At 35.8% G+C, this 16,271-nt stretch overlaps 1 protein-coding gene across 2 annotated transcripts in view; it reads right to left on the reverse strand.

Annotated features, from left to right (window-relative positions):
* Nucleotides 1–8,503, reverse strand: part of LOC106666781 — a 62,300-nt gene extending 53,797 nt beyond the window's left edge. The window contains exon 1 of one of the 2 annotated variants that reach the window (XM_014394212.2): nt 8,221–8,503. The gene's annotated coding sequence lies outside the window, so the exon portion shown is untranslated. The remainder of the gene's footprint in view (nt 1–8,220) is intronic. The other variant, XM_014394213.2, reaches the window with a different exon arrangement.
* Nucleotides 8,504–16,271: the final 7,768 nt, after the last annotated feature.

Here is a 16,271-nt window from a genome sequence, read left to right on the forward strand (position 1 = left end):
GTTTATTTTATAGATTAAAGGGACTTCACTTATTCACAAAATCATATAAAATATGCGTTATATCTAGTATATTATAGAGAAATGTATACAAACTAAACATTATCACTCTTGTGAAATACCCATAAATGATTCAGTCAACTTTTCAACGGGTGACATCATTTAATTTCACATCACAAAACTGTGTCAGTGACCGGAAAAGATCTTAGACAGTTGGTCCAACATCAGGGATACAAGCAGGGTGAGGCAAGAGGCTGACTATTTCCGTTTCTACGAATTTTGCCTGTACAAACAGAAACGAATCACAGGGGGTTGCAGCATTGCTTCTTCCGGTTGATCAAGGTATTTGTATATATAACTCTATATATGTATGCTGAAATAACTCTATTAGTATGTGCTAAACTCATCTGACAAGTTTTTTTTCTGAAATGACCAAATCATTTTATCAGTTAAAATAAATTTGCGCTGTTTTCTTTGGGCTTCTAAATAATCATTTGCTTTTCTTTTTTTCCTCAGCCGGATATTCCGTTCGCCGGGTTTTCTAATATGGTGCCTTGCGGTGACTTTTGAAGCCCTCAATGTGGCCGAAAATCCGCAAGTTAATGAAAAAACAGCAACTTTCACCCTCGGGTAATTCGATACCATCAACCACTGAAGGGTGACCTGATCTCGGCTCAAATTGAAAATTGGTATTTCCAATATTCTGTAAAGTCTGAATCCAAAATTGCCTCAAATTATAAAACGCAATTTCACCTTCAAATTACACCGATTTTTCAACTTCCGCCTTCGCACATATGTTTAAATGATAGGTTGTCAATAAGTTCAATAAGACCTCGAACCACGATTTTTTAGAGGAAAACCTTCAGTTCTTAAATTCATTCTCTTCAACCAATTCTCGTCCCTTTTCTAATAAAAGTGAAATCCAGTTTTTGAGGAAGTCCTTTTTGACTATTCGATAACTAACTTTGATTAAGCTAAATGTATTGGCAACAGGCCAGTAAACGGGATATCAGGACCCTTTTTAACAAGGTCGCCTGCTCTCCTACAGTACTTTCATTTCTTAAAAAACGTCGATTTATCTAGAGTTAATAATTTATTTGTAAAGAGCTATTATTTTGATCGACACTTATTGTTAAACCACTTTAGCCTTCTACATTCAGTTTAATTTCACTCAAACGCGTTTCGGCTTCCAGAGGAATACATATTTTAAGTGACCGAAGAAGAAAAGAAAGAGAGTAAACGTTTAAGAACAAAAATGATTAGGGAGACATGAAAAAGAGACAGGAACAAGAAATAGATAGATAGAGAGAGAGAGAGAGAGAGAGAGAGAGAGAGAGAGAGAGAGAGAGAGAGAGAGAGAGAGAGCTAGACCGAATAATAAATATCGTTTTATTTAAAAATCTCCCAAATTTAGGTCGCTATCGACCTCTCTGGCAATTGAAATGAGTAAACACAAAATTGCAGGAAGGTTAAAAAAAGAAGAGAAAATGGGAAGACAGTAAAAGTGAGGGAAACTGGGGAGAGAGAGTGAGTGAGAAAGAATGAGAGGAAAGAGAGGTATGGAGAGAGAGAGAGATGCAGAAGACATAGGAATTGACAGATAGATAGATAGAAAGAAAGAAAAAATTGAATGAGAGAGAGAGGTAGGAAGAGAGATACAGAAAAGATAGGACTTGATAGATAAATAGATGAGAAAGAAAGAGAGAGAGAGAGGGAAAAGTGAAGAGAAAGAAGCAGAGAAAGTAAGAGAGTACAAGTTAGAGAAAAGAATGGACTAGAGAGGTTAAAAAAGAGATTAAAAATGAGAGTGAGAGAAAGAGAGACAGATAGGAAAAGAGATACAGAAGAAATAGGACTTGATAGATAAATAGGTAAGAAAGAAAGAGAGAGAGGGAGAAGAGGAGAGAAAGAAACAGAGAAGGAAAAAAGAGAAAGTAAGAGAGTACAGGTTAGAGAACAGGATAAACTAGAGAGGTTAAAAAAGAGATTAAAAATGAGAGTGAGAGATAGAAAAGATGATCAAATAGATGTGATGATGTTAAATAGATAGATTGTTTAGACATATTAAGAAAGTGTAAGATAAAGAATGGATAGATAATACAGAGACTTGAAAAAAATTAGATCGATAGAAATAGGGAAGAGGTAGATAAAATAGAGAAGGGATGAAAAATAAGAGCGCAGGAAGCTTTAAATAGAAAGACAGAGGAGGTGAAAACATATAAATGTATATTCAAAATATAACCATGCACTGATTGTACCCATGCAAAACTCCCAAATTAAATGTAAAGATTTTTAGTTTAATCATTACTCTTATTTTAAAAAAATGATTGTAACATTAATTCACAGGGTAAAATATACACTAGTCAGAGATTATGTGTGTGTGTGTGGTTTTGTACACTGCTTATCTGACCATTATCGTATGTCTGTGTCAGTGTGTTAACTCTAGTTTTTGTGCTTATTTTCCTATGTAGGTGTTTTTCTTTTGGCGGACCATAAACAATGGAACCAGGGCGTGAATTACGAGCGAGTGCATTTAGAGTGGAGAATGCGCTTATTTCCAAGCGTTGTAATCCTTTCAAAACTCGAAAACAGGGTATCCTTGGGACACAACAAAAGAAAAAGGAAATTCTTCGCGTTCTTTTTTTTCGTCGCAGACATCGACGTTTTCGAATCGGTTCAAAAATCGAACAGACATTTATACTGCTTTCACTTCTAGTTTTATTTATATAAAGGATTCAAACGCTTGAGGTGTTTTTTATAACCTTCATATCCTTGTTTCCTTTCTATAACTCTCATTATAGTAAAAGGCGGACACGTAATTCAATTGAGTTTGAGCTGTTACGCAAATCAATAAAAATACACGTTAATTTTTTACATTATAGTAAAGTTTATTGCCTGTTAATAAACCCGAGAAAAATGAAAAACTATTTCACATCCTATCATACTTGACAGAATAAATTTGAACATCGCTCGATCCAAGATTTGAGATGATTCTTCAAAGAGCAGAAATGAGAAATTGATGCTGAGAACATGACAAACATTGACAACGATTCTATAGAAAAGAACATCTCGCAATTTGTACAAATTATATTTTTCTTTTGAAAAGTGTACAATATTTGAGATCCTGTGAGAAGCCTGAGTTTCTCCGGCCAAACTCACCGTATTTTTTCGCGTCTCTCTTTATTATAATCATACACATATTATAATTTATTTTATTACTATATGGCATCGAAGAAAAACCTATTTCTACGTACACAAAAAGAAAACGAACACAAATACAAAGAATTTGTTCATCTACACAGCCAATTAGGAAACAGTTTGATTTAAAAAGTACGGACGATTTTATAAACTGTCCCAGCTTAATTTATCGAATAAAGGACTGTGCCTGATCGAATTTCTCTTTAATGGGCTGTTTTCAAAAATTTCCCGAATAACGGTTCTCCGATGACATTATTCAATAGTTTCTCACGATAAGAAACAATTTACCTATAGAATATCTCAACTTAAGCTATCATTCACAACATCAATAAATATTTCAACGGGATATTCAAATTCAATTCAAAATAATTTCCAAAGATGCGATCTCAAAATGTTATTTGAGATGCTGATCCTTCAGAAATTGCAAGAAGCCGCGGACGTTATTGCGTAAATTAGCCACGACGATGAAAATCATATCCCCCTCAATTTATAATCATTATTATTCATTATTATATTTATGCACGCGCTATATAATCGAAATTATCAGAGCTTGAAAGAACCGAAACGCTTTATTGCACGGTGAAATATTACATTTCTTCACGTTTCGTGATGGTTATTCTGGTTACGTACCAATGATTATCTATAGTTCCGTATTCTTAACGTACGCATTCTCCCAACTTCCTGCACTATATTAAATAATCTTTCTGGGGGTTTTTCTTTTCTACTTTTGAAAGATAAAGTTAATTGAACAACTGCGAGTCAAGAGCACCGGTAGATGGCCTTCAGTGAACCTTAGCAGGAGACGAGGGATCATCATCTTCCTACTGAGGATTGGCCATACGCGGTTGACATTTGGTTCCCGCATACTCAGTCATCCTAAAAAGAACTCTGAGGATCTGATATGACAGGATTGTGTTACTGCCGCAGCATTGGTGTAGAGGCAGCTCAGCCCCGAAGGGCCAAGACAACCTCGCAGCGTGTAGGCATGCCCCAGATTTAAGAATGGTTCTCGGAAAGGAGAGCAAGTTTCAGGGTCCCCTGTTCCGCTTTTTAGAGGAATTGGGATTTTTTATTGTATATAGCCTTCAAAATAGGTGTTTTATATGAGTGAGTGTATTTATTAGGGTGAATGGGGAGGGCTGATGGTGGAATAGCATCCCCATCGCCCCCCGAGCTGTCTACGTGACTTGGGTCGATGGCGGGATATTAGTAAAAGTACCCCATCGACCCCAATTAGATTGTTATCATATGCAGATCGATGAAGGAATAATAATTACTCCATCTACAAAATAGAATGAATGCAATTTATGTAGGTGTGAATGTATTTATTTGTGTGAATGCGTATTGAATGTGTGTAATAATGCGTATGCGCTCGGTGCTGAAATGACCAAGCTGTCGGATGCCCCTAGGGAAAAAAGTTCAATTCATAGCCTAAAATCAATTTACGAGCGTAGTTTTTGAGTGGTTTTTTACTACCTTCATATACCGGTCGATGCTAAAGAGGCTTTCACTACCTCAGAAGGCCGAGCGTGATAGATTTTGCCGTTGGTCACACTTTTATCGTCTCTCACAGTGCATTACTTCATCTTGAGATTTTTTTTCGTGAACCCTTCTTGAGGGCAGCAGGGCCATGAATCTGTAGTTTGATCCGAGGTATGTGTCTGCAATTTGTCTACATCTCTGACTATCCAAAGCTTTCGCAATGCCAGGCACTAACTTGATAGAAATTACATTTACGTAGAGTACAATGTAACATAAAAAGTCGTTTCCAGACCATCTTGCTTTTTAGGTAGGACGTCCCGATATTTTTACATCTTCCGTTTGTGGCTTTGCCTCACCCTGCTTATATCCTTTACTAACAGACAGACCCAACTATTCCATTAGGATGATCTTGGGCAAACTCTCCTCGCCTGTCGCGTTCCGGCATATCGGCATATTCAATAGTATATTTGTAGTCTTCTCTCACCGTTCCTATATACCATATCAACTAATGACTTTTCTGATCATTCTTTTTTCCTGATCCTGGTTTTTGCGTTTCGGCTTCTTGCGCTCTTTACTTTTCTGGTTGTCCACGACGTGTTTATATTCCTGATCAGCTGAAGGTTTTCCAATGCCGGGCATTAACTTCTAACATATTACATTTGAATGTAATAGTGTAAGTTGTAATATATATATTTACTCGTTTTCAGTCATCTTTGGTATGACAGGCACGTTCCGGCATTTCTACATCTTCAACTGTGAGTTTGCTGTTTTGACTCATCCTGCTTATGACCCACTATATAACCCACTAAGACTGAAACCAAAATGCGTCTTACAGACCAAAATAATCGGATACAAACGATACATCAAAATAATCGTTGAAAAATACGTCAAAATAAAAGGTTTACTTACTTCTAATATATAACGTATAAAGAAATAAATATTTTAAGCAAGTCTTGCAACTAGTAAATAGTATTCATCGGACGTAAACAGCCAACGGGTATATTGTACGGTATGCAGGAATTTCCTTTTGGGTATATACTTGTTTTAAATTTAACATTTCATTGGCACAACAACTAAAAATATATTACAAAGGAACTTTCGCCAAGAACTAGTTCAATACGGTATTAACATTAATGAATAATCGCTATTAACTCTAGTGTAAAAATAATTGGGAAAAATGTTAATGACAGACAACTTAGTGTTTATAAGGTCTACTAAGTTTATAGAGCATCTACTTCCGCTAGTGGGGGGTTTGTTCCTATTAAATTATTTTATATTACTAAGTAACTTATTTAATCGTTTAATTAATTTTATATAATGCATTACGTATTCTTCATAACAGATAAAACATTACTAAAGCCACTTGACCAGTTTCCTGGTAGCTTCTGAGTATGGCAATATTACAATTTAAAAAACGTATATAACGCGCAAAATCATTTCTTATTTTTTCAATATCTTCAATATCTTTATTTTTGTTGATTAACAATTTTTCGTTTCTTACTAGAACCCGACAGAGTAGTAACTTAAAATTTCAAGTTATGATGATCATAAGAATGACATCACTTAAAGTTAATATATATTATGTTATATTTATGGTGCGTATGAGTGTCTGATAAATATACGTTAGGCTGAGGTTGTACTCAGCAAAAGAAAAAATTCAAAATTTAACAGATGCATTTCTGTCATAATATAGCTTTTACATACGGTATAATTTCTGTTCAAAAAAATTGGATCAAAAACATGATTGAATATAACTAATTTCTTCATACTTTAATAATAATCTTGGACCACCAATATGCTATAAAATTTGTATATTATATAAAATAATTTAGGCAACAATTGACAAATTTACACACGTCGAGCGTTTCTATTTCATTACAAAATTATGATTTTAAAACAAAACAGTGTTTACAAATGAAAGTTTATCATAGATCTTAAGAATGTATCGTAAGGGGACGTCGGTGGCCGCAGCGGTTTAAGCGTTGACACGGCGCTCATCACTGTAAGGTAAAGGACCCGGGTTCGAATCCAGCGGCCCTGCATTCGAACCCGACATACTTACAAATGGTTTTTGTTTTTCAAAAACACACAAAAAAATGTATCGCTTTCAATCTACATACATGGTAAAGTATGCATGAAAGTTTAAGTCAAATTTTGTATTACGCACGTGCGCGCGCGAGAAAGAGATAAAGTCAGATAGATAAATAGATATATAAATAAAGAGCGTAAAAGGGAGTAATGAGAATAGATAGGAAAAGAGACAGAAAGAAAGACAGATAAATAGATACATAGGTAATGAGAGAAAGAAAAAAAGAGAGAGAAAGAGAGAGAAAAAGGAGAGATAGAGAGAGAGAGAGAAAGGAACAAAACAGTGAGAGCATACAAACTATGCATATTAATTATATTAAGTAACAAGAAAAGTGAAAGGAGGGTTTTACAAAAAGCAAATCTTTTACGAATTAATTAAAAGTTAGTTTATCTTTAAAACCTTTTTAACCTATTAATATAAAACTGATTATTATATATCCCATAAATCTTACGTAAATATGAATGATAGTGTGTTTAAAGTTTGTACATATATTTTGTAAGTAATATTTTCTCGATTTCTAGTTATTACATAAAAACAGAAATCTTAAAGACATCTTGAACCAGATAATCTTATATCTCGAATGTTTATATCAATTATAACATTTTGCATATTTATCATTTGTAATTGAACTCACATAGAAGTTATAGACCAACAGTTCAAGTTTTGTTAACTGAGACCTGGAAAATTTGGCATATGTCTTAATATATATGTATTTGAATGGATCCAACACGACCAGGAATTTCATGACAAGTTTATAAAACTGGATGAAAGTGAAACTGGTGGTCTCGAAGGACGGCTTTTCATTTCAACCAGGGGGGGTGTTTTCAATCTTTTCTCGTATTAAGAGTGTCCGTTTTGTTCGTATACGTTCATGCTTATTAACATATTGACTTCTTACGAAATCAATTACAGCGTGTCCGGGCTTTTCTTGAACCCCAAATCGCCGTGTGACCCGATTTTAGACAAATTGAGTTGGTCACTGTTATTAGATCGAAGTGGCGAATATAATTTTTCTCGCTTATTTAATATTTTGAAAAAATTAAGATACATTGAGGTTGTTCTTCTTGATTTTTCTTGTGCCTGAGGTATAAATACTTGTGCAATTTTAGATTATTTTTATATTTAAACACATGCATATTGTTTAACTTCCTTTTTGTTCTTAAGCATATTAGGGGTGGTACTTTGAAGTCTGTTATAGTAGAATTCCTAATTGATTTTTGTACAAATGTTTGTTTTTATAACTTTTTTCCTCGATTTGTTTACAGTGCAAAAATTTATAAAAATATGTTACTTACGTTGTTAATTTTTTTCCTAAGAAAATAATTTATGAGAATCAAATCTCTTATGAAATTGACTGCTCGGAATTGAAATGTCAATGCCATTGTTTTACTCTTACTTTCACTAGGTTAAAAAAAAATGTGCAATATAAGAATATACAATATGAACACCCTTACCTGTTTTTTACGATAGTTTTCCAAAATCCGCTGTCTAAAGATCAGAAAATCATTGTGTTCAGACTAGTGGGTTACACAAGAAACCCGCGGCTTCCCCGCTGTTCCATTTATCCCGGATTGTGAACCTTTCACTTCCAAAGCCCGAGCTGCGACTAGCTCTCTCTTTCTTGGCCGAGAAGAGGAGAGATCTGAGATACCGTGACGTCGGTTCTTGAGCCTCCCCTCCTGTCAGTCGCCCACCTCGGGAATGAACAAGGACCGGTGGACACGGAACAATGACCCTCTCAATTATCCCGAGGATAGAACAGTCCGTTATTCTAAAACTGGGCTCTTTCGACGACTCGCGTACTAATCGGGTGAGATATTAAACAACGACTGGCCCCCGGGACAAACCGTCCCTGGGAGGGACGAGGATGAGGAAAAGTGCTCCACATTCCCACGACCTTCTTTCCCGAAGGAAAGTGAAAATTCCTCTTTCAGCTCGGCCACCCTTTCCTGGTTGAAAATCAAAACTCGCAAAGGGGAACCAATTGAAATAATTGCAACAACATTTCTAACGATATTGTTGTATTAGTTCCTGTTCGATTGCTGTAAGAAAATATATTTACTTTTAAAAGGATGTAATTAAACCTACTGGAGCATAACGGCCGTTTAAAAATCATGTTCGCTATCATTGTATGCTAACATGGAAGATTATGTCGAAAGAGCGAAAGACAAGGTTTTGTAAATGTTCAAAAACAATTAATGCATTAAATTCTGAGATTGTTTGAGGCCGATCACAATAGATGTTTTAGTTGGTCACATTTTTCTCGTCCTCACTGTATTTTACTTATTCTAAATATTTGGTTAAACGTCAAAATAAGGTTAAGATTCAAGAAGGTACAGGGGAAGGAGTATTCGGTTCTGGAACCAAATACTCAGAACCCATGGGAAGGTACTATCTTCCAAGCTGAGATTCACGCAATCGAGAGATGTACTCAACTCAACTTGAATAAAGGGTACAAAAACAAGAACATAGCTATCATGTCAGATAGCCAAGCAGCCATCAAAGCACTAAGCTCAAATTTAGTTCAAAGATGGTGCTGAACTGCAAAACCAAATTTAAAATATTAGGTACGCAGAACAAGGTCAGCCTCTGCTGGGTCCCAGGACACAAGGGAGTAGAAGGTCACGAGAAAGCGGACATCCTTGCAAGACAAGGAGCTGCAACACCGCTGACATGACCTGAACCCTTCTGTGGCATAGGAACCCACACTATTAATGAGTATCTCAAACAGAAGGACAAAAAGAAAATGAAGGAACAATGAAATTCACTCATTGGACACAGGCAATCCAAGAATCTCTTAACAAATTTCGGAAGAAAAGAAATTACAGAATGTGTCAAAGGAAGCAGGAACAAACTGCGAATCCCAATAGAATCATTCTTAACAGGACACTGCAAGCTAAATGGACACTTAAAGAAGATTGGAATAATCCAAGACGACATATGCAGATTCTGCAAAGAGGCAGAGGAGACACCAACACATCTACTAACAAACTGCGGTGCTACTCTTGCTTGCAGGAGGAAGTGTTTTGGGATGTATAATGTGACCATATAAGAGCTGAAACCAACCACTAAAACTGGGCCTATTAATCAAGTTTCTTGGTGAAATAGGACTCACCGATGTGCTTTAGGCAGAGAATACAATAGCTCTTAAAGGGCGCAGTATATTACACCCCGAATATTACATCTACATCTTCAAGGGTATGATTTCTTCTTGAGGTCTTTTCAATCATTCTGGACTAGCTACCCTCGCTTCATACCGTCCTGTCTGTTACGTTTCGGCAACATCTTTAGCGGTCGATTTGTTGTCGTACCTCACCCTGCTTTAAACCTGTTCAACTAGAGAAGAGATTGTGAAGTCTTTTTGTCATTCTCGTCCTATAATTCTCGTTTGTTAGTCTGTAAGGAGCGTTTGGTCTTCTTGCCGTCTTCAATAGTGGATTTGTTTTCTTGCCTCAATCTGCTTATAATCCTAACTAAGTCCCGTTTTGTTAGTCTGTCTGATTCGTTTCGATTTCTCGCCATCTTCAGTGGGGGTCCTATCTACAATGGTTTATATCCATGACGTCTGATATTTAACTTGTAAGGTATTACACTTAGAAAGGGTCAATTGTACCATGTTTGGGCTTTCCAAACATCTTGGGCTGACTATCCACGCTTATTAGGTCTGTCAGTCGCATTCTGGCATATCTGCATCTTCAGCGGTGGATCTATTGTTCTGCCTAACTTTCCTCATAATGCAGACCAACTACTAAAGAGTCTAAAATGTCTCTTCCGATCATCCCATTCCACAAATCGTAGTTTTGTTAGTCTCTTGGATGGAGTTCGGCTTCATGCCTGCTTCAGGAATGAGTTTGTTCATATCCCAGACCAACTAGCCATTCCCATATGCCTGGCACGAAGTTGTTAAAAATTAGTCTTGCCTTATCCTTCTTTTAACCCTGATCAATAACTGAAGTCATATCCTCGCTTGTTCGTTCTGCCAATCGCGTTCCTGTACCTAAATCTTCAGCCGGGTTTGTTATGTTGCCTCACCCTGTTTATAATCATGACCTGATATTCTGAAGTAGAATAAGAGTTCATAGTCTAACAAATCTTTTCGTTCATTCACATATCCTCGAGAAGCCAATACTAGTGTGCCAGACACTAACAGGCTTCTCAACATCTTTAGTGATGAGCCCTTCTTCAATGTGTTGATATATCCGACCATCGAACGCGTTCCTACTGCCTGACATCAACTTGTTAGTTATTGCATTTTATTATGAAAAGATGATGGTCCAAATCTCACAGCTAAAGATGGTAAAATGCCGAAACGTCTGTCAGATAATCACAGCGAGGGTAGACAGGCCAGAATGTCCAAAACAACAAACTACAAACTACCAGAACCTCACAGAACAGTGTATGAAAAAAAAAGAATGCATTCTTGGTCATAAACCTCAGTGGCGGAAAAAATCACTTAAATCATCATCTTCGTTTTCCGGATATTTACGCAAACATATTTAAATATTCACTTAAAATATCTCAACAACTACTTAAATCGTAAATATTCTTATTTTATTAAATTACTTTTGATAATAACTGGTATAACTGAATGATTTTTCCCTCTATGGCGAGATATAAAACAAAATGTTAGTTACATTTTATAACTGTAATTACACAAATACTCTCCAGAGGGTTTTTGCTTTTCCTGTATTATTATAAATTGAAAGAATATTTATATTAAAAAATGTTTAATTGTTGTAATCTGTGACACTACTGGGGAAAACGGACACGGTAAAAGCAAGCGTTAGTTGAAGAAAAGTGCGCGGTGGAATGTGAAGGGGTATTGCATAGGAGGCTCGATCGGGTCACCCACCAGCACATAAATCCTGATATGCTACCACTCGCGCTTTACCGGCCACAAATGTTGGTTGCTTAAATGCCATCATAAACCACGATCTCATTCGACACCGGGTCCGAGATGTAAGATTAAATCCACATAATTTGTCAAATGCCTCAAACATAATGGATTGTCGTTGTTCACAAATGGATCATTACAAATTAAACAAGAATGTTTGTTTGACATATACTGTTAAATGTTGATGGGGTCCACGAGGTCATGTGGCTCAACAAAAGTTTAGCCAAGAAGGAAACCTTTGAAGGTGTTTACACTTTCAGATAGTTCCAGATGGCAGGACTATGTAACTACAATATTGTTTATATTTAACAGCTTGACTCTTAATAGCACGTTGATCAATATCACTAAAAAAACGAACTTTTATAACAACAAAACTTTGGTTCTTCTTTCCGGCGTCCATTCTCACTTTCAGAAATAAAAATCACACTTTTAAAACGATTAATTCGTTGAATTTTCTTTTTTACTTGCTGTTCGTGTTTAATTAAAGTAAAAATGGGTAAAAACAGTAAGATTCAGTGTCCTGCCTCACCCTGATTATAGTCCTGACGTCCTTTTTCTCTAAACCATTAAACCTAACATTTAATGCGATTAAACTGCTTTACTTTTCTTCTTTCGTATTATTCGCGTTTATGTAAGGTAAAATGAGTAAAACGGTAAAATTCAGCATCCTGCTTACGGTCCTAACGTCCTTTCTCTCTAAGCAATGAAAATGAGCAAAAATGGTAAGATTCGGCGGCCTGCCTCACCCTGCTTTTAGTCCTGACGACCTTGCTGTCTATCCAATTAAATTAAATTTTAGTCAGTAATCACCTATAATATACCAAGAAAATTAATAAAAATGTAAGGATTCAACGCTTTGCTCCTTTGACCTTTCCCCTTTCCTGACCACCACTCTCACACTCTCTCTCTCTCTCTCTCTCTCTCTCTCTCTCTCTCTCTCTCTCTCTCTCATCCTTTCCCACCCATTTTCCTCTTTTAACTCAACTTCCCTCTTCACATTTTCTAACTTAATCTTCCTACTTTTCCTCATTTTCAAACTCTCTTATCTTAATCTCCTTCTTCGCGATTTATTTTTTTTTCTCTCCCCTTTCCCTCATTCAACCGCATGTAAAAAGATATCAAGGACAGGAAACCGACCGTCTGTCAAAAATTAAACAAAACTAACGGTATTTGCCTCTCACTCTGCGGGACAACCGCTGTGGACGTGTTGTTCGTTGCATATCTCTTTCTCGCTTTCGCACAATCGCACAAGTAATGAGATGCTGGATTCAAAAGGAAATTGCGGTATCCAAAGAGGATATTGCAGACCCCTTGTCTATGTTGCTTCACGGAGATTTTTAAAAAGATATTAGGCGTCTGACCAGCGGGTCGTTGAAAAGTGCTAGAGTAGCAATGACCCTCGGATAAGGCACCCTGACATGTGGGGATATAAATAAAACCTATTCATACACATTTATTTATCCTGACCTCCTAACTTTAAATATAATGTTTTGAAAAAGTTTATAGAAACAATATTCCATCTGTTACTTCTGTTAAATAAAACTGTTGGATTTTTATCGCCGTAATATAATACATTTTGTTATAAGTTGTCAGTATTAATTAGTCGTTTACAATTTATTTTTTTCTTAGCTGAGTTGCAATTTCTAATTACAAAGAAGAAAATGTTGTGTGATTGCGTTATAAGTAGTTCGCTAAATTGTGAGAAAAATCTAGAAGACAACTATTAAGATCACTCTTTAGACGATGATAATAATAGAAGAGAATGTAACAATGCAAAACTAGACTTATCATAGAAAAAGAAGAAATTACGATTCCGAATAAATCAAAGTACCTACTCATTGGGTGGGACTTGGAGTACCACGGATCCATACCTGACAATGATAAATCACCTTCATCAACCAGATTGCAGACATTGACGAAAATAGTAATGAATGGAAAAATTGCTATCGGCATTTCCTCTATAACTAGTTTCGTGCTTCATGGGTGACGCGCTAAAAACCGCTGCACTCAGGCAAGGACGTGTTACCTCACCCACTACACAACTGTAACAATTATTGAACCAATTAGGAAGTAAAACTGAATTGTGCAGCGTATAATCATCATGAGAAATGGCAAGACAAATATCGAAATAAATCATCGGATTTTTTAAAAACTAAATACAGGGTGTGTCAACTTCTATAATCCACCTATTTAATTCGGAAACGATTAACTTAAACAAAAAATGATCTTATACAAACCCCAAAGTTGATTTTGGCTAGGAATCGCGTGGTGGTAACAGATTTAATATAACTTTCTCATCTAGCTGAGAAATGACACTAACTTTGTTATTTTAAATGAGAGTCCCATATTTTTACAATTCGATTCTAGAGTTTATTGTATGCCGCTTTTACTGAAAGGAAAATTTTGATAGAATCGACCATTTTTGAGTAGTTAAATCCCAACTCGAAATATTTTCATTTTTCTTTTATGTGTTCTTCTTACAATTCTTGTCAGCCTATTGACCAAACCTGCTGCTTGCAAAAATCTAAAAGTGCTAACCTTTCCTTAAATAATCTAGACAAAGTTTTGATCGAGCTTCCTAGATTTGAGATCGACAGTTCTTATGTCCTGGTTTTATTTTACATAAAAACTTCCATTCACTTGTGATGATTCTTTTAATTTTTTGGCTAAAACTATCGACGTTGATCTGCGAGTAGGTGAATGCAATTTGGACTTACACTCGCATTACAAAGCATTCCGACCAGGTATCGGATGTTCGTATCAAACATATCTGCGTTAAACCGACGCTGGGTCACCCATCTAAGTAGAGTACGGACCACATAAATGACGGTTCAACATGTCTTTAACGAGCTGTTGAGTTCGAAGTTGAGAGTCAACAGTTCTGCTAAGTGAAACAAACTGAAAACCCAAAACATCCTCATATTTCCACACATGATGCAAAGGTTGTTTCATTTCTGTTTGAAACAAAAGAAAACAGAGTTTTTCAACATATCCATTTTTTTATTACGTATGGGAAAATCATTCACGTTTTAAATTTGGCGTTAGATTTGTGCAATGTGACTGGCGATCTAATCTTATATTCCAGAAGTCAAGTAAGAGGACTTTCTTTAGCATTTGAAGCCCCGATTCTAGCCGATAATCTGCAGGTGGGAGTACACGAACACTGGTTTACAGTCTTGGGCAACTTAGATCGGCGCTCAACTTCAAGATTACAAATCTGGACAGCTTCAAAGCCAAAATTATTCAATAACTTTTGGAAGGTCATTGGCTGCATTTGCTAGCTGCTGGTTTTGCATTTTGTATTTGATGTTTTTATTTTTTATGATTTTTTATAGTTTTATTTAAAATTATTGTTTAATTAAAAGTTTTAAAAAGGTTTAATATCTTTTTAATGCTGGATCAAAAGAAAATATCTTCCGATTTCTCGCAATTGTTGGAGAATTAAACGGGCGGGAGAACAAGAGGCGTATTCAAAGGGAAAATAGACTGGTATTATGAATTGGTTTTTTCCAGCTTCGAAAATTGCTAAAAGTTTAAATATAAATACAAAATAAGTAAAAATATATAATATGTATTATTTTATTATAATAACACTGATAAATTTGTTGTGAATAAAATCAATGTAACATTTATGATATGATTGGTGAAATATTAGCCTCTTACGCCCCATACAATAATGTTTGGCTTAGTTAAAGTGTAATTTTACGAATTTTATTCAAATTTGTTAGTGGCTTTATTAAATATTAAATATCCTGTCAATTTTTTTTCATATCAGCTTTCAGAAAGGCCCGACTTTTCGTGCAGGAGAAATATTAATCAGTCGGCGTGGATTATTTAAGCGCTTCAGGCTATTGAGTTGTCGAATGCCAAGGGTGGCGATTTGATCTTGACATTACGCCATCCCCTTGTTTCATGTTCTGTCTGACAAATGTGAAATAGTAAGAATGCCGATCAATGGTGTCACGCGTCCCGTTCTCGATTTCTTCCGATGGGACTTCGCTTTTATTGATGTTGGAGTTCTCTCAATGGGCAGTGACGCGCGCCGGTACAGTTACAGTGCAATTACAAAGCCTTGAGTCCGACTTGATGCGAAACGGTATCGTCCGTATGTTCTAAATATAATTTGCCTTTATTCCCGGCACGTTTCTCACGATTAAACGAACAGCTCATCAGTAGTAAATGTTTGTTTTCTCAGCTGCGACTTAATAACTATATTAAAACTTTTAATTCTACAAAGAACTCATTAATGATTTTTATGAAAATTTAAGTTGCGAAAGGCAGCGATTTTCCTCAATATTATTTTTTTTCATGCAATTTCCACACCTGCATACTTGAAGTGCAAATGCATATGACGGAAGCTGCAAATCGATTTTGTCCACTTCCATTTTTACGAGTTTAAAAATTAATTTAAAATGACTGATACTACAGTTGTTTACAACTATAAATAATTAATGATAAGATAGATAAACAAACAAAGAGAAAATCAGATATGGTTCTAAGGCCAATTCGCCTGGCTTGTCAATTTAATACTAACACCGCAATACAGGCGGGATATGAAATTAGTCGGTACAATTTTTCCCATACAAAATTAAAATTTCCACTCCAATTTTT

This window comes from Cimex lectularius, unplaced genomic scaffold, assembly GCF_000648675.2.
Source record: "Cimex lectularius strain Harlan isolate CLEC.00 unplaced genomic scaffold, Clec_2.1 scaffold2, whole genome shotgun sequence".
Taxonomy (NCBI): Eukaryota; Metazoa; Arthropoda; class Insecta; order Hemiptera; family Cimicidae; genus Cimex; species Cimex lectularius.